The sequence below is a fragment of the Ovis canadensis genome, chromosome 4 (assembly GCF_042477335.2).
Source record: "Ovis canadensis isolate MfBH-ARS-UI-01 breed Bighorn chromosome 4, ARS-UI_OviCan_v2, whole genome shotgun sequence".
In the NCBI taxonomy this organism is placed as follows: Eukaryota; Metazoa; Chordata; class Mammalia; order Artiodactyla; family Bovidae; genus Ovis; species Ovis canadensis.
In genome coordinates this window covers 61,607,821-61,632,401 of record NC_091248.1, presented here as the reverse complement: position 1 = coordinate 61,632,401, position 24,581 = coordinate 61,607,821, and the positions used below count along the sequence as shown (strand labels likewise).

Here is a 24,581-nt window from a genome sequence, read left to right as displayed (position 1 = left end):
TCAGCATCACATTTTTTTCTGTTTCACTGTAATTTCTTCCTTCATTGAGCAAGGTGTCAGTTTCCATATACTAGGATGCACATTGGTAACTAAGCTCAGTGTTGCCTTGTGAAAACCTCCCACCATTGTGTATTCTTGGTGTATTGTCACTTGTCCCTGACAGACGTTCCAGGGTTCTATGGGAAACGTGGCTTAGACTCTGTGCCTTCAAATCACTCGAGGATTTGCAAACTGATATGTTATCATTTTCTAGTAGTCTGCAGTCAGGTTTGCCCTCTGTTATTTCACACTTTTCCCATAAGTTTTATCACCATATTTTCTATTGAGTCAATATACATAGTGCTTCTCATTCACCATTTTAGGACCACATGTCTACTGTTCACTGTATAGACCATTATGAGAGCTAAGATTTATGCAATATAAGAATAGGAGTCCTGCATCAGTGGAGAAGTGAAACCAAACTGTCAGACTAAACTGTCATCCAATTATTTTATCTTCTAAGGCAAGATTGCCTTACGGCCAATTAGTTCTGCAGTGAAAATGCAGCGAAGATGCTTACAAAGAATGTTCCTAGCTCCCTTCTCTAGGGTTCAGTTATTGCCATGGGGCGCTTTTGAATCCTAACCTAGGGAACCAAGAGACAAGGTGGTGCCTGAGTTTAGGAAACTAGAACAACCCACAGCCCCGGGTAGCAATTTTGTATGTGGAAGCTCTTTAACCTACAAGGCCTTCACAGTTGCCTGGATTAATGACTGTAAAAACTACCCATGTCCTTGGAGGGAGCCTCTCAGGTCTTCAGAGGTGGGGGAGGGTCTGCCCGCCATGGGTGCTCATGGACTGAATGTGGGAGAAGGGTGTTCCTCAGAGCAAAATCAAGATCTGTTAGTGGAAGAAGAAATGGGATGGGGTGGGGGAATGAATTCTGAAAAGGCCAAAATGCCATTCTCCCTAGCTAGCCACTCCTTTTTGTCTTTGCTGAGCTTCCTTTCACTAATCTGTCCCTCAGCTACTGATTGCCAAAGAAAAGAAGAATCTCTCTGTCATAGTGGGGAGTGCTCATGGCCTGGCGACTGTTATAGCTTGCTCTGTGTTATAGTCTCGCTCATTCTGAAAGCTGGAGGTAATATGGAAACGCTGTAGGCAACCTCATTCCTGGCCTCCATTCATCATCTGTCTGTGATGTCTTTCATACCTGGAGCTGGTGCTGCTTCGCTCAATCTGGAGACTCTCCCGCGAGACCAACCCTTTCTCCCCATTCGGATTCCTGTGCTACAGCCTTCCTTCTGCTCTGGACGTCCTGTTCTATTTTTGAACAGTCAGAGCCTGGACACATGCCTTGGCAAACTCAGAGCCCCTGTGAATGGTAAGCATCCAACCTGAATACCTGCCCTGCACTGAGTGCCCTGGGTTTGCCCCAAGTGCAAGGTGGTTGCTCACCTCCCATCAGCTGTCACCCTCCACCCTCCCAACCTGGCTGGCCACATTTTCTCCTCCTGCTGTCAGCTGTTGAAATGCAAACTGTGTGAAGAGGTATTTCCTTGCCTGGGAGATTCCAGAGTTTACAGGTCTGTGCTCTGCCTCGCTGGGGTGCCCTCAGCAACCACACCAGAAGGTGACTGAGGCCCTGCCTCTTTGGAACAGTGAGTCGAGCGCACAGTGTTGTAGCTTCCTTAAATCTTCTTCAGTCCTGTCCGCCCAGAGGGTGGAGGCGGATTCCAGTTTCTGTGGGTTTTTCTGATCACTTAGCACATGCCAGGTGGCACACAGGAACCCAGAATCTGGGCCACAGACTTTCTGTCTCTAATCCAAACAAGAACCTCTGCAAAATGTACTGCACTTCCCGTGGGCGCTCGAGCTGGACCCGTGTGGGTAGGTGCCCACATGAATGTTCTTCCCTGTGAGTGGCGTCCTGCTACAGATTACCTGGGAGAGCATGGGGGCTACCTAGCTTAGGGACAGGACTCATTCTAAGAGGTCACCTTGTCATTGTATCTATGTCTGGTGCTTTGTTGTTGCTGCTGTTGTTTTAAAAGGGGTGCTGTGCTTAATTGCTCAGCTGTGTCCTACTCTTTGCAACCCCATGGAGTGTAGCCCGCCAGGCTCCTCTGTCCATGGGGATTCTCCAGGCAAGAATACTGGAGTAGATTGCTATGCCCTCCTCCAGGGGATCTTCCAAACCCAGGGATCGAATCCAGGTCTCCTGCATTGTAGGCCAATTCTTTACCATCTGAGCCACCAGGGAAGCCCAAGAATACTGGAGTGGGTAGCCTATCCCTTCTCCAGGGGAACTTCCTGACCCAGGAATCAAACCGGGTCTCCTGCATCTCGGGCAGATTCTTTACTAGCTGAGCTACCTGGGAAAGGGAGAAGTTTCAAAATGAGAGTTGTGGGATCAGCTTGGGTAATAAAGAATTTATCAGATTTAATCTTTACCTCCCCCCATGTCCTTCCCTTCATCATGAAAAGATTTTTAATGCATGATGACATTAACCATTTCATGGTTTTAAAACTTACAAAGAAAAAATTATCATTTTCAACTCCTAATTTTCAGTTACTTATATTCTATTATAAAAAACCTTAGAGATTAATGACAAAAGACATATACTAAAGAATGGGTATGAATATGCAGTTCATAAAAACAAATTCATGTGACCAAGCATGAAAAATGTTCAACCTCACTGATAAATATTAAACCAATGTTTTTCACTTATAAAAATGGCAAAAGTTGATAAATTAATAGTACCCAGTGTTAGTGATAAAGAAAGGAAACAGACTCTTTGGAGCTGGTGGATATGTAAGTAGGGGCTCCCTTTCTGCCAGGCATCTGACTGCATGTATCAAGGGCCTGCAATTAAAATTTTTTCTTCTAGGAATTTATATGAAAACATATATATATATATATGGAAATGTATGTAAGCACTTATTTAAAGGACATTCACTACAGAATTATCTATAATAGCAAAAAATTGGAACCAGTAGGAATGTCAAACAGTAAAGGCTGTTAGACTATGAAGTAGACCTCTAAAAATATTTTTTAATATTTCATGACAAAGAAATTTCATGATAGGAGAAAAAGAGCATTTAACAGGGAAGCCCAATAGATTTTACGGAAAAACCCAAATGATGTTTTTGGCCAACACAATATAAAGTGCTCAGTACAGTCATATTTTTTAAAAAAAATGCATGTACACATATCTTTAAACCAAAAATGTAGTAATTATGGGTAATTTTTATTTTCTTCTGCATTCATACCTGAATTTTCTGAATTCCTTATTACATACTCATAGCTTATATAATTAGATTTTTTTGTCTTAAAGAATGGATAACTTGATAGCTGTGCCAGAGTTAAGGTTCCTGAGAACCTACTTTGATTTTGGAGTTTTAAGAGTTTGGATTTTTTCTGGACCAAAATCTAAAAGGATCAGAAAAGAGTTGAGCTCCCATGCAAAGCAGAGTAACTACCTTCATAAAGATCCCCAAATCCTGAAGGGAATAAGGAAAAAATGAGGTCTGCCCAGGTTTTCATTTTGCCACCTGGACCCATTCATTGAGAATATGAAGGCTAACTACTTACATGTCACAGTGGGATTTTAATTTATGTAATGGAGCTATTATTATTATTCTTTATCTTTAAAATAAAAAACGTTTACATTCTGCTTGTATCTCCTTCTCCTAACTGAAAGGCGTGCTTCATGGTGGTTTAGGGATGGTGTCATTGTTCCCTGAGGCTCCCTTCTTCCTCTCCCACATCCTTTCTTTTTTTTTCTCCTTCCTCCTTTTTGGGGAAAGGAGGGATCCCTTTTCCTTACCTGTGCCTTAAGCCTGCTAGTGTCTGGTTGGGATGCCCCAGCCCCAGCAGAGATATGAGGGCTACAGGGCTGGAGATGGCTGCTTTGGCCCAGAAAGGACTGGGGTCACCATTGCAGTATTTGGTCTGTGCTTGGAGCTTGGTTTTTTTTTGCCACCATTATATCTGCTCCACCTCGGGGATATGGATTTGTGTCTGTTTTCTGATAGACATGCCAGTGGTGACTTCCTTCTGGGATGCCAGGTTAGTCAGGTAATGGAGATGAAACAGGGCCAGTGCTTAAATGTGAATTTCTGCCATTCTCAAGGGAGCACTTCCTTCCCCGCCACCCTTGGGATTAGAACCCTCAACAATATTGGGAACCTGGGCTCCACGTGGGTGTTAATGTAATGCCTTTAGGCATTGTTTAGATAGCTCACCTCTCTAGTTATCCAAGACCATAGCACCCAAGATTAAGATCAAGATTAAGGATTCCGTTATCCTTAATCTTTCTGAAAACTGGTCTCAGTTTGGTCACCAAAGGGACTCAGCATTCATACTTTTGTAAAGTGAAAGTTGCTCAGTCGTGTCTGACTCTTTGCAACCCCATGGACTATACAGTCCATGGAATTCTCCAGGCCAGAATACTGCAGTGGGTAGCCTTTCCCTTGTCCATGGGATCTTCCCAACCCAGGGATTGAACCCAGGTCTCCTGCATTGCAGGCAGATTCTTTCCCAGCTTAGCCACAAAGGAAGCCCAAGAATACTGGAATGGGTAGCCTATCCCTTCTCGAGGGGGTCTTCCTGACCCAGGAATCAAACCGTGGTCTCCAGCATTGCAGGCAGATTCTTTTACCCACTGAGCTATCAGGGAAGCCCCAAAAGTGAAAGTGAAGGTAGCTCAGTCTTGTCCGACTCTTTGTGACCCCATGGACTATACAGTCCATGGAATTCTCCAGGCCAGAATACTGGAGTGGGTAGCCTTTCCCTTCTCCAGGGGAGCTTCCCAACCCAGGGATCGAACCCAGGTCTCCTGCCTTGCAGGTGGATTCTTTATCAGCTTAGCCACAAAAGGAAGCCCAAGAATACTGGAGTGGGTAGCCTATCCCTTCTCCAGTACATCTTCCTGACCCAGAAATAAAACCAGGGTCTCCGGCATTGCAGGCAGATTCTTTACCAGCTGAGCTACCAGCGGAGCCATACTACTGTAAAGCATGATGCAAAAGGACATACACTTTAGAAGATTGGGAAGCTCTGAGGAACCACTGGGGCTGCCCATCACTGAGAATTTCCTGGGTTTAGATACGGGGCGGTGTACTTTATCTAGTTATCTCACCCAGGTACATTCCATTCTCCACGTGAGGAATAAAGGAGCCTTAGAGAAATTGTTATTTGTCCAAAGTTTCCAAACTGACACCTGCTGCTGGAGCCAGGTTTTGAACCCATGCCTATTCCTTCTGGCATGCCAGGCTGGCTCATGGAGCATTGGGCTAAGCCGAGAAATCTATAGTTAGAGTTTCACTTGTGATATTACTATCAGCCTGGGCTGGGAAATAAGTTTCCATCAGGTTTGCTTCTGACACAGGCTTCTTAGACTTCGGCATGTAGCAGATTGGCCCGGAGAGCTCGTAAAGTGCAGATCTAGGGTCTGTGAGGCGGTTTGCTGTCAGTGGTGCTGATGCTTAGGGCACACACCCGAGGCCTCCACCTGGAATAATGCTGCCCTCAGTATGGAGGCAGGCAAAGGCTTCTGGGTGCAGAATTTGGATTTAAGTTCTGATCCTGCCAGTTAGAAGGTGGCTTGGGCAAGCTGCTTACTCTCTCTGGACTTGCTTACTCATCTTGAAAATAAGGATTTAAATGGCTGCTACTTCTTAGAGTTGTGAGGATTAGATGAGATAAGCCATGTGAAGTACTTACAATCAATAGTTCTTAATCAGGATTTGCTTTTATTAGTAGCACATGGAGCCACAAAGTCCTGGGATGAAGGGAAGTGCTGCGGCCTTTGAGTCAAAAGGTGTGAGAGCCTATCCAGGTCTCTTCTGTAAGCCCCAAGTCTCCCTGGGGGAGGGGAGGTCTGCAGAGCCCTCATTTGCCTCTGGGCGGAAGGGTTAATGTGTACCTGGATAGTTTCTTGTTGTGGGGACCAGTAAGTCACTCGGATCCCAGGGCTTACCCTAGAAGGCCTCTGGGACCTCCTGACAGGTGTCCTGAGGATGTACACGTGACCTCCAGGGTCCGCATCAGACAACATGGATAGCATGCAGTTAGCATGTGCTGTTGGCCCTCTGGAGTCCTCTTCCGCCCTTGAGCCCTGAGTCGCCCTTATGGCCACTGTGCCTGCTACAGTTTAAGGGCCTCAGTTTCTGCTTCCTTTCCATTGCAGCTGTTTATTAAATTTCTATCTAGGATGCTCCATGATCTCATATCATTTGGAAAGGAAGACAGAAGCACTTGCGCTTGTCCTCAGGCTCTCCTCTGTGGTTGCTTCAGCCACTCCGTCCATTTCATTCCTCTAGCACCTTGGGCTCTGGAGCAGTCAGACATGTGTACAGTGCAGTCATTCCCCTCAGAGTCCAGCTGCAGCACCCTGTTCTGTGACAGGAACACAGTAATTTAGAGCTTTCCTGCACTAAGTGTGGTTCCTGGGTCAGCCACATCAGCATCACCAGGCCGCATCCCTGTCTGTTTGAAGATGTCCGTTTTATTATGATTCAGATATGGTAAGGCCAACAGATCAGGAGATAATTGCCACTGAAAAGGCATTTTGTTATTCAAAGTCCCCAAGAGCCGTGGCATGCTATGTCACACAGGGCCACGTGGGGAAGCACCTGGGTCAGTCAGGAGGCAGAGGTTGTGGGGAAAACATGAGCAAGGGCCTTTATTTTAGTTTCCATGGAAAGGAACAGGTGAAGCAGAGTAAGAAGATTACGACTGGCTAGACTGAATAATTGAAGCAGGCTCTGGGGTGCAGGGGCTGCCTCCAGTCTGGTACCTGACCCTGGGGTGATTAGGGCAGGGGAACAGTGGCCTGGAGGGTAGGAGTTGGTTGTGAGAGGAGAGAGGAGGGAGCTTTGGATTTGTCAGTTTGCATACTAAAACTGCACTTGCAGGTGAGGCCTTTCCTGTCTCTAGAAATTGACCAGCCAGCATCGGCAAGCCCTTAAGATGTCAGAACATCAGAAATATAGAAAAATAAAAAGGCATGACTAATGCACTGACCTACGGAATCAGAATCTGTATTTTAACAAGACCCCCTACAGCTTGAGAAGCACTCACATAGGACCCTGACAGTTTGAACTCGGTTCCCTAAGAGCAGCAGATGTCCTAAGCCATTCTCTGTACAAGTAGGGATGATGACTTTCCGTTTGTGAGACTAGGTACCTTAAAACAAGGCTGACATCTTGAATGGACGGCTACAAGAAGAATCTCTGAAAACGTTAGCAGTGCCTGCCATTTCCTGGGCTTATGCTTATTAATATTCTTTTGATTGTCAATAATGGTTTTTGTAGCAGCCACAGATACTGTCCAAACAGATACGGTATTACCTTCCATAACAGAACTTATTTAAAAGGAGGAAACTTACTACCCAATCAGTGGGTGGAGATAAAAACCAGTATTTTTATCCCATTTTTACACTGGGAAAACTGGTCATTAAATTTTCCAGTGAAAGCCCGGCTTTCCACACCCTCAAATGAGTAGTACCTCAGTTCCTTTTCATGGGGCATTAGTCTCTTTGGAGTGACCAGTTATTTCTTCAGGTGACCAGTTGTTGTCGTCATTGTTCATTTGCTCAGGTCAGTTCAGTTCAGTCGCTCAGTCATGTCCGACTCTTTGCGACCCAATGGACTGCAGCAGGCCAGGCCTCCCTGTCCATCACCATCTCCCGGAGTTCACTCAGACTCACGTCCATTGAGTCGGTGATGCCATCCAGCCATCTCACCCTCTGTCGTCCCCTTCTCCTCCTGCCCCCAATCCCTCCCAGCATCAGAGTCTTTTCTAATGAGTCAACTCTTCGCATGAAGTGGCCAAAGTATTGGAGTTTCAGCTTCAGTATCAGTCCTTCCAATGAATAGTCAGGACTGATTTCTTTTAGGATTGACTGGTTGGATCCTCTTGCAGTCCAAAGGACTCTCAAGAGTCTTCTCCAACACCACAGTTCAAAAGGATCAATTCTTTGGCACTCAGCTTTCTTCACAGTCCAACTTTCACATCCATTCATGACCACTGGAAAAACCATAGCCTTGACTAGACGGACCTTTGCTAGCAAAGTAATGTCTCTGCTTTTGAATATCCTATCTAGCTCAGTCATGTCCAATTCTGTGCAATCCCATGGACTGCAACATACCAGGCTTCCCTGTCCTTCACTGTATCCCAGAGTTTGTTCAGACTTATGTCCATTGAGTCGATGATACCATCCAACCATTTCATCCTCTGCTTCTGCCTTGTCCTCCTGCCCTCAATCTTTCCTAGCATCAGGGTCTTTTCCAGTGAATTGACTGTTCATGTCAGATAGCCAAAATTTTGGGGCTTCAGCTTCAGCATCAGTCCTTCCAATGAATATTCAGGGTTGATTTCCTTTAGGATGGACTAGTTTGATCTCCTTACAGTCCAAGGGTCTCTCAAGAGTTTTCTCCAAAACCAGAATTCAAAAACATCAGTTCTTTGGCTCTCAGCCTTCTTTACAGTCCAGCTCTCACATCCGTACATGACTATGGGAAAAAACACAGCAGGTGACCAGTACAACTGACATTTGTCATCACACACAGAAACTCTTCTGGAAGGAGCCCTGATTGCCCTACTCCACTTGGAGAAGAGGCAGTGAGTGTATCGGGAAAGAATAGAGCCAGATGTGGATGCTGCTTAGAGTCGCAGTGCTTGGGCATAAAGGGACTTTTGAAATCATTGAGTCAGATCCCTCATTTTAAAGATGAGGACTCTGAGGCCAAGATGGTAGCAGGAGGCTCTGTGACTCCTCGATGCAGGGACAGGGCAGGACCCAGGCTCCAAAGTCCAGGCCAGCATCCCTAGCACGTGCCATGGAGTTTTCCCCTCCACCCTGCACCACTTTTACAGAGTGCCTCCTGGCTTCTAGATCAGAGCCCAGACAGACACTTCATGCCCAGTCTGGTGGCGCTGACAATGCAGCTGGTATTTTATTTCTCCGATTTATTTATTTATACCCAGCCTTGTTGCAAAAGGATTTAGGGCTGCTTGCAAAGTTGCAAACAACAGAGCGAGATAAAGTAAATTTAAAACAAGTGAGAAAGATAAGACAGAGGAATAAGTAGCTTCTTGGCAGCATTGCCGTTGCCACCCTGCTAGGGCTGTTGACCGTATAGCTGTTAAATGGGCGCAGTTGGCACTGGGTCTTGTGTCCCTGGCTCCTCTGCCCGGCACCTTGGCCGAGCTTTCTCCCTGGCTGGCTGTAGAACTTTTCCCCTTTTGTGGTCGAGATGCCCTTGAAGGTCACTCCGCAGTGGGTCCCATTTGCAGGGTGTGACACGGTGGCGATGGTGACAGTGACAGGGGCGCTGTTGTTGCCAGTGCTCTGTTAAGGCTAGGCAAGGGAGGAGAGCTAGCTGGTACGTGAGATCTTCCACCCCTTAGGGCTGTCCAGAATCAGTGGCCTTCTTGGTCCCTTTGTTTTGCCCGCCCCTGCAAGCTGAGAGGAGGACAGTGAGTGCAGCTGGGGTTCAGAGCTGTTGCCCAGGCTTTCCCTGACTCTCTTTGTCCCTTTTGCACTCTTTTAACCTCTGTTCAAACTCCCATCTGTCGGTTCTGTGAGGCCAACTCCCTCACCACCCCGACTTCTTCATTCAGGGCCCCCAGGCATCCTCCTCACTCTCAGGACTTCCGCTTTCTCCTGCAGACAGGCTGTGGTCTGAGTATCCCCTGTTTTCAGGTGCTCTGACTCCCTGGTCCTTGTCCGCACCCATCCTTGGTTTGGGTGGACTCTGCAGTCCCTTCCAAGACTCTCCTCCTGCAAAGTGAATGAAAGCTAAGAACACAGGGAATCCCAGTACTCACAGTTCCTCTCAGCCCTAGGAATGCTCGGAACTGTGTCGTTATCATTGCTTGGATCAGAGGTGCTAAATCCTCTGCAGTGCCTGGGACAATTCCACCCAGGGAGGACTTGTCCCGCCGAAAATGCCAGGTGCATCCCTGCTGATAAACACTGATAAGAATTCAGAGACGCCTAAATTATTTGCAGTTGTACAGTAGCATCAGAAGAGCCACACTGCAGATTTCTTGGTTTGTGCCCAAGAGTTGAGTGGGAGGAAATTACTAACTTATTTTTATCTACACAGTGCGGTCAGAAGGCATTACATTCTGAAGGGTCATGCTATGCTGGCAATAGTTTATTTCATTAGGCTGAAGTCCTACGGTTGGCTCAACCTGTGTTGGCCTGCATCTGGGACCTGCTAACTTCTTGGCTTAGATGGGCGCTCGGAGCCAGCGAGAGCCTCGTGAGCTGCCAGTGCAGCCTGTCATGTGGGTGCTGTCAGATCACCCCAAACCCCCGACAGGAGGCCAGTGGCTGGCCCAGCATCAGAGAGTGGGATCTGGCTGCAGTGGGAAAATCTTTTCAGAGGTTTTATTCTGTAACAGGCAAAGGAATTGAGCACTCAGAGTTAAATGGTCTATTGCCTCTCATAAACCCACCGTCATTCCCTTAGGCTTCAAAAATGATTTTTGAGCCCACTGGCTAAGAGAGGTAATTAAAGTTAGCTAGCCTTCGGACCTCTGGAAACTGGTGGCCCGCTGATCCCTGTGTTTTCTCGTGCTTCACTGTGGGTTGGCTAATTATTTCCTGATTTATCCATTCATTATCTAACACACTTTGAGTGCCTGCTGCAGGCCAGTACTAAGGCAAGGTCCTGACTTCTTGGCTTTTTCTGGCACAGTGGAAGAGGGAGGCGGGTCTGTCAGTGGTTCGAGAGCCAGGTGCCAGGTGCCAGGTGTGGGCAGCGTGCCGGGAGCATGGAGGAGGGACTCCTGTGAGACCTGGCAGGGATACAGGGTGACTGGGCACTCCAGTGTATCCCAAATGTGGCCATGTTTGAACTGGGTCTTGAAAAAAAAAAAAACCCCACAGAGTTAGCCAAGGGGAAGAACAGAAGGGTGGACAAGCATTCCAGGGGGGGAACGCTGTGCGCCAACTCCCGGAGACAAGCAACAAAGTCTGTCAGTGGTCCAGTGGCTGGGGGGCACGGTGCCACAGGGGGAGGGATGAGCCTAGCACCTGGGATCCCTGGAGACCAGGGGAGCTGAGATAGATTCTGCTGTAGCTCAAAGACAGGAGAGGCCGTTCGACAGCCCCTCAGTGCCACGTGTCAATCAAAATAATTAAAAGCAGAAGAACCAGAAAGCTGGTTCATATATCCCAGCATCCATTCAGCTTCTTCCCCAAGAAGAAACTTTTGATAAAATAAGGTGAAGTGCCAAAAAGATGTGTGTTCAATGGGATGACATAAAGCAAGTAGAATAAAAGTAGGTTAAAAAAGAAAAAGAAAAGGGAGAGAAAAGTAAAGAAGAAAAAAAAAAAAACCTTGCAGAACCAGGTGATGGCCAGCTCTGGGTAGCAGTGACTACTTGGAGTCAGACAGACCTGAGTTCAGGTCTGACTTTACTAACTCAAGTTTTGACCTCTCTGGACTTTGATTTCCTCATCTGAACGCTGGGTTAATAATACCAATCTCATCACATTTTCTGTGAGGATTAATGTAATCCCAGTGGTTTTTACCACTAGTTTATTTATTGCTTTTTAAAGTATTACCTTAACCCAGGGCAAGCAGTAGATTGTGGTTTTTGAGGATTAGTTGTCATTCGTGGAATAAAGAACAGCCACAGCTTAGAGCTAGTAAAATAGATGCTAGAAATGACAGAATTTCTATTCATTTATTTATTCAGTGGATAAATATCCATCACACACTTCTTTATTTTTATTTTTTGGCTGCATTGCATCTTCATTGTAGCACACAGGTGTCTCTAGTTGTGGCATGCAAGCTTCTCTAATTGCAGCAGGTGAGATCTTGGTTCCCCAACCAAAGATCGAACCCCGGGTTCCCTGCACTGGGAGCACAGAGTCGTATCCCCTAGACTACCTAGAAAGTCCCCCATCACACACTTTCTATGAGCAGGCACTGTGTGAGGCTAAGGACTGGAATAGTGAACAAGACACACCTGGTCTTTGCTTTCAGGAAGCTCCTAATCTGGTGAAGAGGACCAGGTATTTAGGGATCCTGCGCTGAAACTTGTGTGAACCTCCACTAGCAGCTTGTTTGGACTGACCTGAGCCGGTTTGGCCATGCAACAGTTGCCCCTGTAGAAGGCTGAGGTGGTGAAGCTTAGCTTCTACTCCCACAACCTCACCACCAGGTGGTAATGAATGCAAAGTGTTAGACTGAAGTCTGCTGCAGAGACAGACAGCTATCAAACAAATGTTTATCAAGTAGGGAGAAAACAGTTTGACCAACCTGTTTGGTGAACTTGGTGAAGTCCCAGCCCTCTCTCTGTTGGGCTGTTCCAGCTCTACCTCAGAGAAAAGATTCGCTCAAGGCAGCTGCAGAAGGAGTCCAGAGACAGGACTGTTTCCCCGTGTCAGTTTCATGCTGGCATCAACCTTCCTGCTGTGACAGCTGCACTCAGGGCAGCCTCCAGGACCCTGTTTACGCAAGGGCGGGGATGTCACTAAACGTTTTTTGCCAGGCTTCATACCCTGAACACCAGTAAGAACCCATTTCTAGCATTCGTTATACGAAATCACAAGTTTCACCAACACTAGCCCATTTTTTAATGTTCAGAATGTTTATCCAGATAGCCAAAGGACTTGAAGTAGGCAGTGTGGGAATGCGGTTAATACCAGTTGACGAATCCAGACTTTGTGTTCTTCACAGCCTGTGAGCTGATCACCCCTAGAGGTAGCAGCCAAGACCAACTGTTTCATACACAATAAAACACCAGCTACGTACTCTTTTTCTCTCTTGTATGTGTTTACATACTCAAGTGCTTTAAAGTAAATTAGACATGTAACCATGTTCCATTTCTCTCTCCTATTCAAAAGGTATCATGGGGGGAGTAGCGTAGGAGAGTGCTAGATTATATCTAAAATGACTATAAGGCCTAGTTTGCCTGGGAGAGTCACAGTTTGTACCTGATGCCCTGAGTTCAGTTCAGTTGCTCAGTCGTGTCCAACTCTTTGCGATCTCATGAACCGCAGCACGCCAGGCCTCCCTGTCCATCACCAACTCCCAGAGTCCACCCAAACCCATTTCCATTGAGTCAGTGATGCCATCCAACCATCCATCCTCTGTCATCCCCTTCTCCTCCTGCCCTCAATCTTTCCCAGCATCAGGGTCCTTGCAAATGAGTCAGCTCTTTGCATCAGGTACCCAAAGGATTGGAGTTTCAGCTTCAGCATCAGTCCTTCCAATGAATAGTCAGGACTGATTTCCTTTAGGATGGACTGGTTGGATCTCCTTGCTGTCAAAGGAACTCTCAAGAGTCTTCTCCAACACCACAGTTCAAAAGCATCAATTCTTTGGGGCTCAGCTTTCTTTATAGTCCAACTCTCACATCCATACATGACTACAGGAAAAACCATAGCCTTGACTAGAAGGACCTTTGTTGACAAAGTAATCTCTCTGTTTTTAATATGCTGTCTAGGTTGGTCATAACTTTTCTTCCAAGGAGTAAGCATCTTTTAATTTCATGGCTGCAATCACCATCTGCAGTGATTTTGGAGCCCTAAAAAATAAAGTCAGCCTCTGTTTCCACTGTTTCCCCATCTATTTCCCATGAAGTGATGGGACCGGATGCCATGATCTTATTTTTCTGAATGTTGAGCTTTAAGCCAACTTTTTCACTCTCCTCTTTCACATTCATCAAGAGACTCTTTAGTTCTTCACTTTCTACCATAAGGGTGGTGTCATCTGCATATCTGAGGTTATTGGTATTTCTCCCAGCAATCTTGATTCCAGCTTGTGCTTCATCCAGCCCAGTGTTTCTCATGATGTACTCTGCATATAAGTTAAATTAGCAGGGTGATAATATACAGCCTTGACGTACTCCTTTTCCTATTTGGAACCAGTCTGTTGTTCCATGTCCAGTTCTAACTGTCGCTTCCTGACCTGAATACAGGTTTCTCAAGAGGCAGGTCAGGTGGTCTAGTATTCCCATCTCTCTTAGAATTTTCCACAGTTTATTGTGATCCACACAGTCATAGGCTTTGGCATAGTCAATAAAGCAGAAATAGATGTTTTTCTGGATCTCTCTTGCTTCTTCGATGATCCAGTGGATGTTGGCAGTTTGGTCTCTGTTTCCTCTGCCTTTTCTAAATGCAGCTTGAACATCTGGAAGTTCACGGTTCACGTATTGCTGAAGCCTGGCTTGGAGAATTTTGAGCATTACTTTACTAGTATGTGAGATGAGTGCACTTTTGCAGTAGTTTGAGCATTCTTTGACATTACCTTTCTTTGGGATTGGAATGAAAACTGACCTTTTCCAGTCCTGTGGCCACTGCTGAGTTTTCCAAATTTGCTGACATATTGAGTGCAGCACTTTCACAGCATCATCTTTTAGGATTTGAAATAACTCAACTGGAATTCCATCACCTCCACTAGCTTTGTTCGTAAATGCCCTGAAGCCTGTGCTTAAATGCATCTCTTTACACTTTCAAAGTTGTCCGGTTAGGATAATAAGTATATGGTTACTTTGCTTCTGGAAAGAATGCAGTGGCACAGAACATGGAGAATAAACCCAAGAGATTGGTTTGAATCCTCTCTCTAGTAGTGTTGTTATTATTGTTCAGTCACTGCAGCGTGTCTACTCTACGATCTGCAGCACACCAGGCTTCCCTGTCTTTCACCATCTCCTGGAGTTTGCTCAAACTCATGTCCATTGAGTCGGTGGTGCCATCCAACCATCTCATCCTCTGTCATCCCCTTCCCCTCTTGCCTTCAATCTTTCTCAGCATCAGGGTCTTTTCCAGTGAGTTGGCTCTTTGCATCTGGTAGCCAAAGTATTGGAGCTTCAGCTTCAGCATCAGTTCTTCCAATGAATGTTCAGGGTTGATTTCCTTTAGGACTGACTGGTTTGATCTCCTTGCAGTCCAAGGGACTCTCAAGAGTCCTCTCCAGCATCACAGTTCGAAAGCCTCCCCTTGAGACATCTTATTTTCCTCATTTGTCAACTTGAGAATAGTACATTTGCTTGCCCTTCCTCCTAGTCATTTTGAGGGGTGATAATCCTTGGATGTGAACACACTTTGTAGAGAGAACACAAATTGAGGATTGTTCCTGTCCTTAAACCTAACATCAGTTTATGCTTTGAATGGACTCTGTCTTGGAAGAAAATTAGCTTCAGAATCTAGATGGTGTCAGTTCTTTCCTTGTCTTCCTGGAGAATGGATAGACCTGGTAGCCTGCACGTGCCAGGGAGGTAACTAGTTTCAGGATTTACATTTCCCCTTAACTCCATCAGAGAAGAGAACATGACCCTTAAAAATAAAAGCATAAGCCCTTCCTTTGCCCTCATATGCATTAATGTGAAAATTCTCCAATAAAGATTCAGCTTAAAAAAATAAATAAATAAAGATTCAGCTTACCCTATTATATATGAATAGAACTCTTTTAAAAGTTTAAAAAGACATCATAACTCATGAGAAGTGAGTGTGCCTCAGCTTGAGTGTGCCACCCGTGGATGGATACATGGATATAGTGAGTGTTCCCGGGGGAGCAGTCACTTACAAGATGAGAATGGGGTGAGTGCCATAAGCAGAAGTACTTTTTTGCATGTAGAGTTTTATTTTTTCAAAGTGAAAATGCTTTTTTCTTATTATAATAGTGATACATTTTAAAAACCACCAACATTTTAGGAAATAAAAGTAAATATTTCCATGTAAAACTTTCCATCTTTTTTCCATGTGTATGTGTTTATATATGTGTTGTACATGTGCACCTCTTTGCATATACTTTATATTTAAAAAAATAAAAGTGGAATTCTTCTGTAGGCATTGTCTTGAAATCTTTTTTTCTGTCTGCAAGTATTGTGCACATATTTCAGTAAGTGTAGACCTACATCATCATTTTTATAGCTTCCCAGCAACTCCACTGAATAGATGTGCCAATAGTTTATGTAACCAGTGCCTGATTGCTCGCTGTCTAGGTTTCTTGAGGGACACAGTATCTACCCCCTCTGCTCTAGTTATTTAAAATCAGTTTAAGATACCTACACGCACATACGCATGCACATCACTTCAGAATTTCACCAGGAGACAGTTCATACACCTGTTAGTTTATCATCTTTGATTTAGGTGGGAAGACTCCTGAGAGTTGAAGCGTAGTCTAGGAGGAGCTGTAAATTACAGGGCAAAGGGCATATCAGAGTCGAGATCAAGATACTGCACTGTTACAAACTGCCTGAAGTAGGGCCAGTTACTGTAGGGAATACTTCCTCATACACTGGAGCCCAGAGCTGGTCATTCCCGAAGCTACATTACTGCTGGGAGCCTCTGTTATTTAATGGCCCTTCCAGCTTGAAGCCCAGTGATCAGATTATTCCTTTCAAAGGAGAAATACTCATGTTCACATGTGGGTGAACAAATCCAGTAACACCTCAGTGTCATGAACCTTGCCACTGGACAAGACTCCTGGGAGCCCCACCAGGAACTCTAGCACATAAGAATACCTCACCCCATGAGTCATCCATGGGGCACCCCTCAGGCTTTCGTGGAGCAACACTTTACACTCCATTCACGCAAGCAGGCTGGATGGTCTGATTTCCAGGTTTGGCAAATCAGAACTCTGTGAGTAGGACTGTGGAGGCAGGCCCCGACTGAGTAAAGGTGACAGGAGGTGCAGGAGGCACGTAGACGCCAGGGACTTCCCTGGGGGTCCAGTGGACGAAGAGTCCGCCCGCCAGTGCAGGGGCTCGGGGTGCATCTGCAGTCGGGGAGCTAGGATTCCCGCGTGTCTTGGCAGCAGGAGAAACCCACAGGCCGCCGCTAGAGGAGCCCCTACCACCACAGCTACAGCAGAGCCCTTGCACCACAGTGAAGGCCCCGTGCAGCCAAAAAAAAGGAAAAGGCTACAAGTGGGGACGCTGAAGCCCTTGTTGTGTAGGACGGAAGCCCTGTGTACTTTCTCAGTGTTTGTATGCCACAGGTGCCTCTTGTGATGGTGGGGGTGATCACTTTAGCCATCCCTGCCCAACATTTGAAACCGTGGCATAGAAGAGAAGAGAAAATATTCAAGTGGTTTTTACTTAGTAAAGATAAATCTTACAACCTTTGAAGTTTTTGTGCATACTAGGTTGTTGCCATGTAAAATTCATTTCTTGAGATGGATCAGGGTCAAAAAGTCTGAAAGGTATGGTAGGCCCTGATATCACCATTTTGTAGCAAAGTATAGAAATGAATGCCCTTAACAGTGACCTTGAGTTATAAAAAAAAAAAAAAGATCAAATAATGTTCAAAGTATATACCATTTAAGAGAACAGAGTACAAGAGAATGAAGACCTTTGGAAAGATTCCTATTACAAAGTAGCTACAGTTTTTTGAAGATTTAGTATTTTTAATCTTAAGTGGAAAGCCTTTCTACCTTCTCTCTAACTTGAACCATAATACAACTTTTAAAAATACCAAATTTGACTTGGTGCAGGGGGAAGAAACCTAAGAAAACAATAATGAAACATTGTACTTTTAAAAAATTAATGGAAACAAAATTAATTGAACACCAAATTTCATACATACTTAACAAAAAAAAAAATTCACCTTCAGGTATATCTCATAAGGTATTCATCTATCTGTGGTTCACATTAAGTGGAACTTCATTCGTTTAAAACCTATATTAAAAGGCATAGCAAGACTTCCATACTCTGGCCGGACATTGGCTTACAAAGATAAGCCAAGACTCTGAACAAGTCCTTAAGGAATGTGAAGTCTAGTAGTCCAGACTGCAGTCAACCCACATTGGCTGACCTTCAGTATAAAGTCATTTTTCAAATTATGGTGTAGTATCAGTTAAGGCTGGTTGAAACTGACTATCTTCTAAAGAATCTAGGGTCTGTGGCCCCGTATGTGCAAACCTGTCTCTGCAGCTCTGATCATGAGTTCACATTACCAAGGGTTACGCCAAAAGCCAGGTCCCGGTACAACCAGGCAGGCTGGCCTAGTCCCTGTGAACCCAGGTAACAGGGCAAAAAGGAAGAGTGTCCAGCCGGGCCGCAGGTCCTGACCTGGAAGTCTGCAGGGCAGCATCAGGGAGTAAAGTCAGGCCTGCATCCAACAGCAGCCACAAGTTACTGCCATGCTAACTTTGCTTCTCTGTTTCTCCTGAGAGCTCAGGCCTCTGTCTTTTTCTTGACCCGCTCTCCACATATGCAGCTTCCCAGGTGGTGCTAGTAGTCAAGAACTTCTCTGCCAGTGCAGGAGATATAAGGGATGTGCGTTGGATCCATGGGTCAGGAAGATCCCCTGGAGAAGGGCATGGGAACCCACTCCAGTATTCTTGCCTGGAGAATCCCCATGGACAGAGAAACCTGGTAGGCTGTACAGTCCACAGGGTCACAAAGAATTGGACACGACTAAAGCAACTTAGCAACCTAGCCACATATGCAGGCCATATTTTTAAGACCTTACTTGGTCCTGCACAGGTTCCTTCTGTGTGTATGTTCTCTGATGCATTGCCCCTCAGTGAAGGGGGTCTGAAAGCCCAGATGGGCAGCAGACCTCAGCTTTGTCTCCTTCACCACTGTCCTCCTCCAAACTGGATGTACTGTCCTTACCAGCCCTCCCCAAATCACCATATCATAAGCAGAGCACTGTCTATGATAGAACTGCCTTTGTTAAGCACACCAGTAACAGCTACAACAAACTAATGCTAATAATTCTGCATCCCTCTATTAGCCCACTTTTGCTAATTTTACCGATTTAGTGGCCATGCCCCTCAGATTTTCAGGAGTTCTACTTTTTAATAGCCTATCCTGTCTTCCCTAAATATGCCAATGCTTGTCAAACCCTGTGTCCTACTTTTTGGTTTTTTTTTTTTTTTTTTCAAATGGTCTCTGTGCTCAGAGGAGTCACAAGGTTCGTGGAAATATTCTCCTTACTTTGTGTCGTATAAGCCAGTGAATTTTCCTGCTGAGGCTGTTCTGATTTACCCAAACCCCACATGCTTTTCAGGCAGCATGGATGCAAATGTCCTGTGGTTACCAAAACAACCTCAAATAAACTGATGGGAGGTGCCATCTGTGCATCACATCTAGCCGTAGAGCGTCTCCCACCAACAGCAGCACGCGAATTTGATGAGACTTCACAACCTTGACTGCCTTAGTGATATTCAACATGAAGTCCACCATATCACCCAGCTTCCCTGCTGGTTGCATTTTCAGCGAGAAAGAAGGGGGAGAGGTAGATTCACAAAGTGGCAGCAAAACATTCTAGGACTTTCTAATCGTCACCTCCTGACCTCTCCCCCTCTGCTGTCGATTTTCAGCATCTCTGTTCATGGCCCTGAGTGCTTAAATTCCTCCCCATTCACTCCTACAAACCCTGTGGCAAACTCATTACTGTAACTTCTCAAAGAAAATGCCCCAAACCTACTATGAACCCACTCACATGTATCACAGGACAGTAATGTCACCCCCTATCAAGCTAGGAGTGTGTCCACTTGGCACAGACAAGGGATGTGACAGTGGGATCCTTCATTTGGCCCATTATTTCCATCAGCAAAAGTGTAACCTTGAAACACACGTTGGAGAAGAGATGCAGGCAGACCCCTTCTGCATGGGAGACAGCACACCTTGGAGATGCAGGCGGCATCATGTGCAGCTTGGCAGGCCTGCTGGGGCATCCGCTCTGGCGGCTGCTTAGGCTGGGATTAGGTGAGGAGCCAGGGGTTAGCAGCCATGTGTGCTGATGAAATCAAAGGAGGATAGGGTGCAGACTGGGTGGAGGTGGTGGCTTTGCATTGAAATAGTTGCTGTGGAATGCAGACTTCCAGAGCTCTCCCCACAGTGTGGAGAGGAACCCTCCCTGGTAGAGAGTTGCAATCTAAGAACTGAAAAACCATGAAGATGGGAGTTTGAGAAAATCAGGAAAGATGATGTGCTTTTTTAATAAGACAGCTTTACTGGCCTTTTCAGTTCTATCATTATGTATTCTGGAACGTGATAGAGACAAGCAAGGAGGACTGGGTTAGGAGTTAGGAGACCTGATGTTGTTGATGATTTGCAGTGTGGCCTTGGGCATGATTTATAGCCTCTCCAGAAATCTCAGTTTACTTGTCTGTGAAAATGAAAATAATTGCAGATAATAAAGCACCACACCAGCACAGCCACTGTTCATGGGGCTGAGACCGAGGTTTCTCCGAGCCTCCGTTTTCCTCCTTGTTAAATGGGGATAATCATACTGGCCCTGTAATTGTAGTGAGTGAGGAAGAAGACAGGTAAACCTTGGAGTTCTAAGTGAGAGGCCAGTCTCACAGTTCTGGGGTCGCTTTAAGAAGTGAGCTGTCAGTCCGGGGCCGGGTGCTGTAGTGAGCCTCACGTTGCCCCACCTGACCCTTCCCTCCTCCCCTCCCCTCCCCTCCCCCAGCCTCTCCCTCCCCTTGGCCTTCCTTTGTCTGGGAGGCTCCAAGCTGCCTATGCTGTTGTCTGGATCCATCAGGCAACTGCTGTGTTTCAGATCCCAGTGAAATACATCTGTGTAGTTTGTAAGAAAATGTGGGTTCCTTTGGGAGGAAGGGGTCAGCCGTTATGTGGATGTACATACCCTCCACCACTGCACTGGAGATCCCTGGAACCAGAGGGACGACATTTACTCTCCAGAATCAACATGAACCTGCCCCGTGGTTAAAATAGTTTTTATAGAACCCTCCTACACTGTTGGTGGGAATGCAAACTAATACAGCCACTATGGAGAACAGTGTGGAGATTCCTTAAAAAATTGCAAATAGAACTCCCTTATGACCCAGCAATCCCACTTCTGGGCATACACACCGAGGAAACCAGAATTGAAAGAGACACATGTACCCCAATGTTCATCGCAGCACTGTTTATAATAGCCAGGACATGGAAACAACCTAGATGTCCATCAGCAGATGAATGGATAAGAAAGCTGTGGTACATATACACAATGGAGTATTACTCAGCCGTTAAAAAGAATTCATTTGAATCAGTTCTGATGAGATGGATGAAACTGGAGCCGATTATACAGAGTGAAGTAAGCCAGAAAGAAAAACACCAATACAGTATACTAACACATATATATGGAATTTAGGAAGATGGCAATGACGACCCTGTATGCAAGTCAGGAAAAAAGACACAGATGTGTATAACGGACTTTTGGACTCAGAGGGAGAGGGAGAGGGTGGGATGATTTGGGAAAATGGGAATTCTAACATGTATACTATCATGTAAGAATTGAATCGCCAGTCCATGTCTGACGTAGGGTGCAGCATGCTTGGGGCTGGTGCATGGGGATGACCCAGAGAGATGTTGTGGGGAGGGAGGTGGGAGGGGGGGTCATGTTTGGGAACGCATGTAAGAATTAAAGATTTTAAAATTAAAAAAATAAATAAATAAAAAATTTAAAAAAAAATAGTTTTTATAAACAACCTGTTTCTACCTACTTATTAGTTTTCACTAAACCTCTGGAATGGGAAAGGGACAACATTTTATTCTTCAATTCAGAGGCAGATGAGAGAAAGAAGAAGAAGGTGGGGCAGAGTTTAGATTTGAATCCATTCAGCAATTTCAAAATTCGCCTTCTTACATTTGCACCCCAATTATCTTGGAATTCACTTTTCTCAAATCCTCAGATAATTCTAAAATTTGGGCTGGTCAGTTGTGTTGGTGTAAAAATGAGATAGGGCTTAATGCATTCTGGGAAATAAATGAAAAACTTTGTTTAATATGTGATTTAAGCCTTCCTTTTTATTTTATCTTGCCAAATGAAAATACTTTATTCACTGTCACCTGAAAGAGAATCCAGATTCCAGACTGGATGAGGGAGGAAGGTTGGCCTCAGCAACCCCGACCTCAAAGAGAAAAGGGAAGCCTTTCTCGGGACCAGGTGAGAAGCAGCCCAGGGATGCAGTCCCTCCATTCACTTCCTACATGCCTCAGTCACTTGCTTCCTCTGTGGCTCGGTGGCCTTGCTGCAGGAAGCAGGGAACTTGGAAGTCCCGTTTCATGTCTCAAAACTTCCGCTCAGCACACCCTTTTGTTCTCCTTCGGGATTTGCCAACGTCCAAATTCCAGTGGTTGTAATAGTCACCCCAGATGTGTACCAGGGCCTCAGCATTTGCAGAATCTCTATGTCAAGCTCTAAGTTAAAGGTGCTTCAAGGAAGCACCCAGTTCCTTCTGCTAATAACCGCAGTTTGTCATGTGACACCTGCCCCTCCTCCCCATTCTCTCTGAAAACCCCCCACCCACCCCACCTTTGAACTGTCCTTTATCTGCCAAACATCTCCATTTCCTTCAAGGTGGTAATCTTCTGCTTTTGTTATTTAAGTTCGGTTGTCTTCTTAATTGTTACCCAATTAGTCTGGGGCTTGCATAAACAGTTAACAAATACGCGGCGCACGAGGCTGCCGTTTCGCTTTCTGGGCTTGTTGTTCTTGGCACTGGGTCAGTTCTATGAACTTCTGGTGTCCAACTGGTAGGACCTGAAACTCTGTGTTTAACAAGTGCCTGTAGTCAAAACAGTTGGCGTGTGCAAGCTCGGGTAGCTGATACTGACTGCAGCTAGCCAGCCGTTGGGTCCTGGGCCGTGCGGAACCCTGGACCCCCAATCACAGTGCTCTGTTTGGGGGCCAGGCTTTTGTTATTTAGTTTGGGAGGAGGGGGTCTTCTTTTTTTTTTTTCTTTTTCTTTTCTTTGATGACATCTGCTAATATGGATCGCTTCAGGTTCCAAAAGTACAACGTGTTTACAGTCGTCTAGAATCAGATTAAGTTGGCAGCCCGAGTCTCGCTGTAAGTGGTTTTAGTTTACATTTCTTCTCCTAGCAGGATGTTTTGCATAAATTTTGCTGATCCTGGGTTATTTATAGACTTTTTTGAAGAAAGAAAAAATGGGGATGCCTGAGAGTTTTCTGTTCTAACTGTGGAAAGTGAAATCCGTTTCTGCAGCTAGAGAAACGGCCGGGCGTGTGCAGCAGAAGGTTATTTTAGCTCTTGAAAATTAATTTCTCTGAGAGGTCACTTGATAACATTCCGGAGCGTCCTCTCCAGCTGCTGACATCAGATTCCCTGATAATTGTCTTAGGATGTGTTGTTTTCTTTTGGTTGGTCACAAATGGAGTAAAATGAAAGTAATGATGCCATTTCCTCTGGGACGCTCTGGGAGAGTGGATGCAGTGATTGGGTATTGTTTCAAACGTCCGAAATATGTTCCTGGTGGTTGTTTTGTCCAACCCCGGGGAGCAGTGCAGCCGGCCCAGAGCGGGGTGGTGGGACTGGGGGAGGGGCTGAGGAAGTCAGCTACTGGAAAGTAAGTTTCCAGTTTGTCCTCACCTAAATGACAGTAATACTCCGGGGTTTATAGTACTAAAAGAATAATAATATTGAGCGGCAGGATGGCATGTCAGCTACTGTATGATCTATTTGATTTTCTGGCCCTGGGGGCGGCGTCTTTGGGGACCGCGTGCGTGTTTGAATGAGAACTAAAGGCAAGCATGTTTGAAATCACTAAGGCAGCATTAGCACTCTATGAAGGGGCTTCCCATAATATTTACTAGAGCAGTTGGCTAAAAATTGCTCTGCTTTGCCCACCGAGTGGCTGTGTAATTAAATCAGCCCCTGAGAGCCTACCTTGAGCACCTCCCATCTCGATGTCTGTGCTCCCAGAATTTGCATGGGTAAGTAGCATGTTCATCAGCGTAATGAGTGTGAAGTCCCCGTCTAATGGTCCAGGAGAACGTGGCAAATGAGACACTTCATTGTGCCTCTGGTTAAATATTTTAAACTAAACAAATTGAAAGGGAGGGAGAAAACATCACCTGGGCCTTGTGAAAGGCCTTCTGAGTAGGAAGTCTGTCCTGATCCAGGTACGTGGGTCCCTCTCAGGGTCCAGATCTCCCACTGCTCCCCACCCCCAGCATCACCAACTTACACATGAAATGAAAATGGAAGGTTGAAATGGAAATTTCCAAGGTAGTAACTGTGAATAGGCCGAGACATGACATGATTCTCACTGCCCAATGCTGCCATCAGTGGATTTCTTTTTCTCCTCCATGTTTCTCTCATCTGTGTGAAGAGCTGACTCATTGGAAAAGACCCCAATGCTGGGAAAGATTGAAGGCAAAAGGAGAAGGGGGCAGCGGAAGATGAGAGGGTTAGGTAGCATCACTAACTCAATGGACATGAATCCGAGCAAACTGTGGAGAGAGTGATCAGGAAAGCCTGAGTGCTACATTCCATGGGGTCACAGAGTCGGACATGACTTAGGAGACTGAATAACAGTGATATACAAGCAAGGTTGTTTGTATTTTGTGTTGTTTTTTGGTCTCCTCTAACCTGGCAGAGAATAAGGATGAAGCTTGCTTTTCATCTCCTACGGTTTAGAGCATGCCTGGTACTTTCTCATGATAGTCCCGCTGAGCTGGAGAGGGACAGGTCAGGCCCTTTGGTCCCAGTATAAAGATGTGGGCTTAGCCTGGACGGTGAAGCTGGGGAGCCAGAGCTCCAGCCCGCACGTATCCTTCTTTCATCTGCCTTCTCATTCATTGCCCCATCCAAACTGGGTGAACTGGCTGCAACGCAGAGATTAAGAAACTTTTTGTTCTG

At 45.6% G+C, this 24,581-nt stretch overlaps 1 protein-coding gene across 9 annotated transcripts in view; it reads left to right on the top strand.

The window, feature by feature from the left end:
* Nucleotides 1-24,581, top strand: part of ATXN7L1 (ataxin 7 like 1) — a 261,228-nt gene that overhangs the window by 167,644 nt on the left and 69,003 nt on the right. For 2 of the 9 annotated variants that reach the window (XM_069587869.1, XM_069587861.1), the window contains exon 1: nucleotides 22,349-22,769. The exons of 6 other annotated variants lie outside the window; for them this stretch is intronic. The gene's annotated coding sequence lies outside the window, so the exon portion shown is untranslated. Of the gene's footprint in view, nucleotides 1-22,332; nucleotides 22,770-24,581 lie in introns of those variants that run through there. One more of the 9 variants, XM_069587866.1, reaches the window with a different exon arrangement.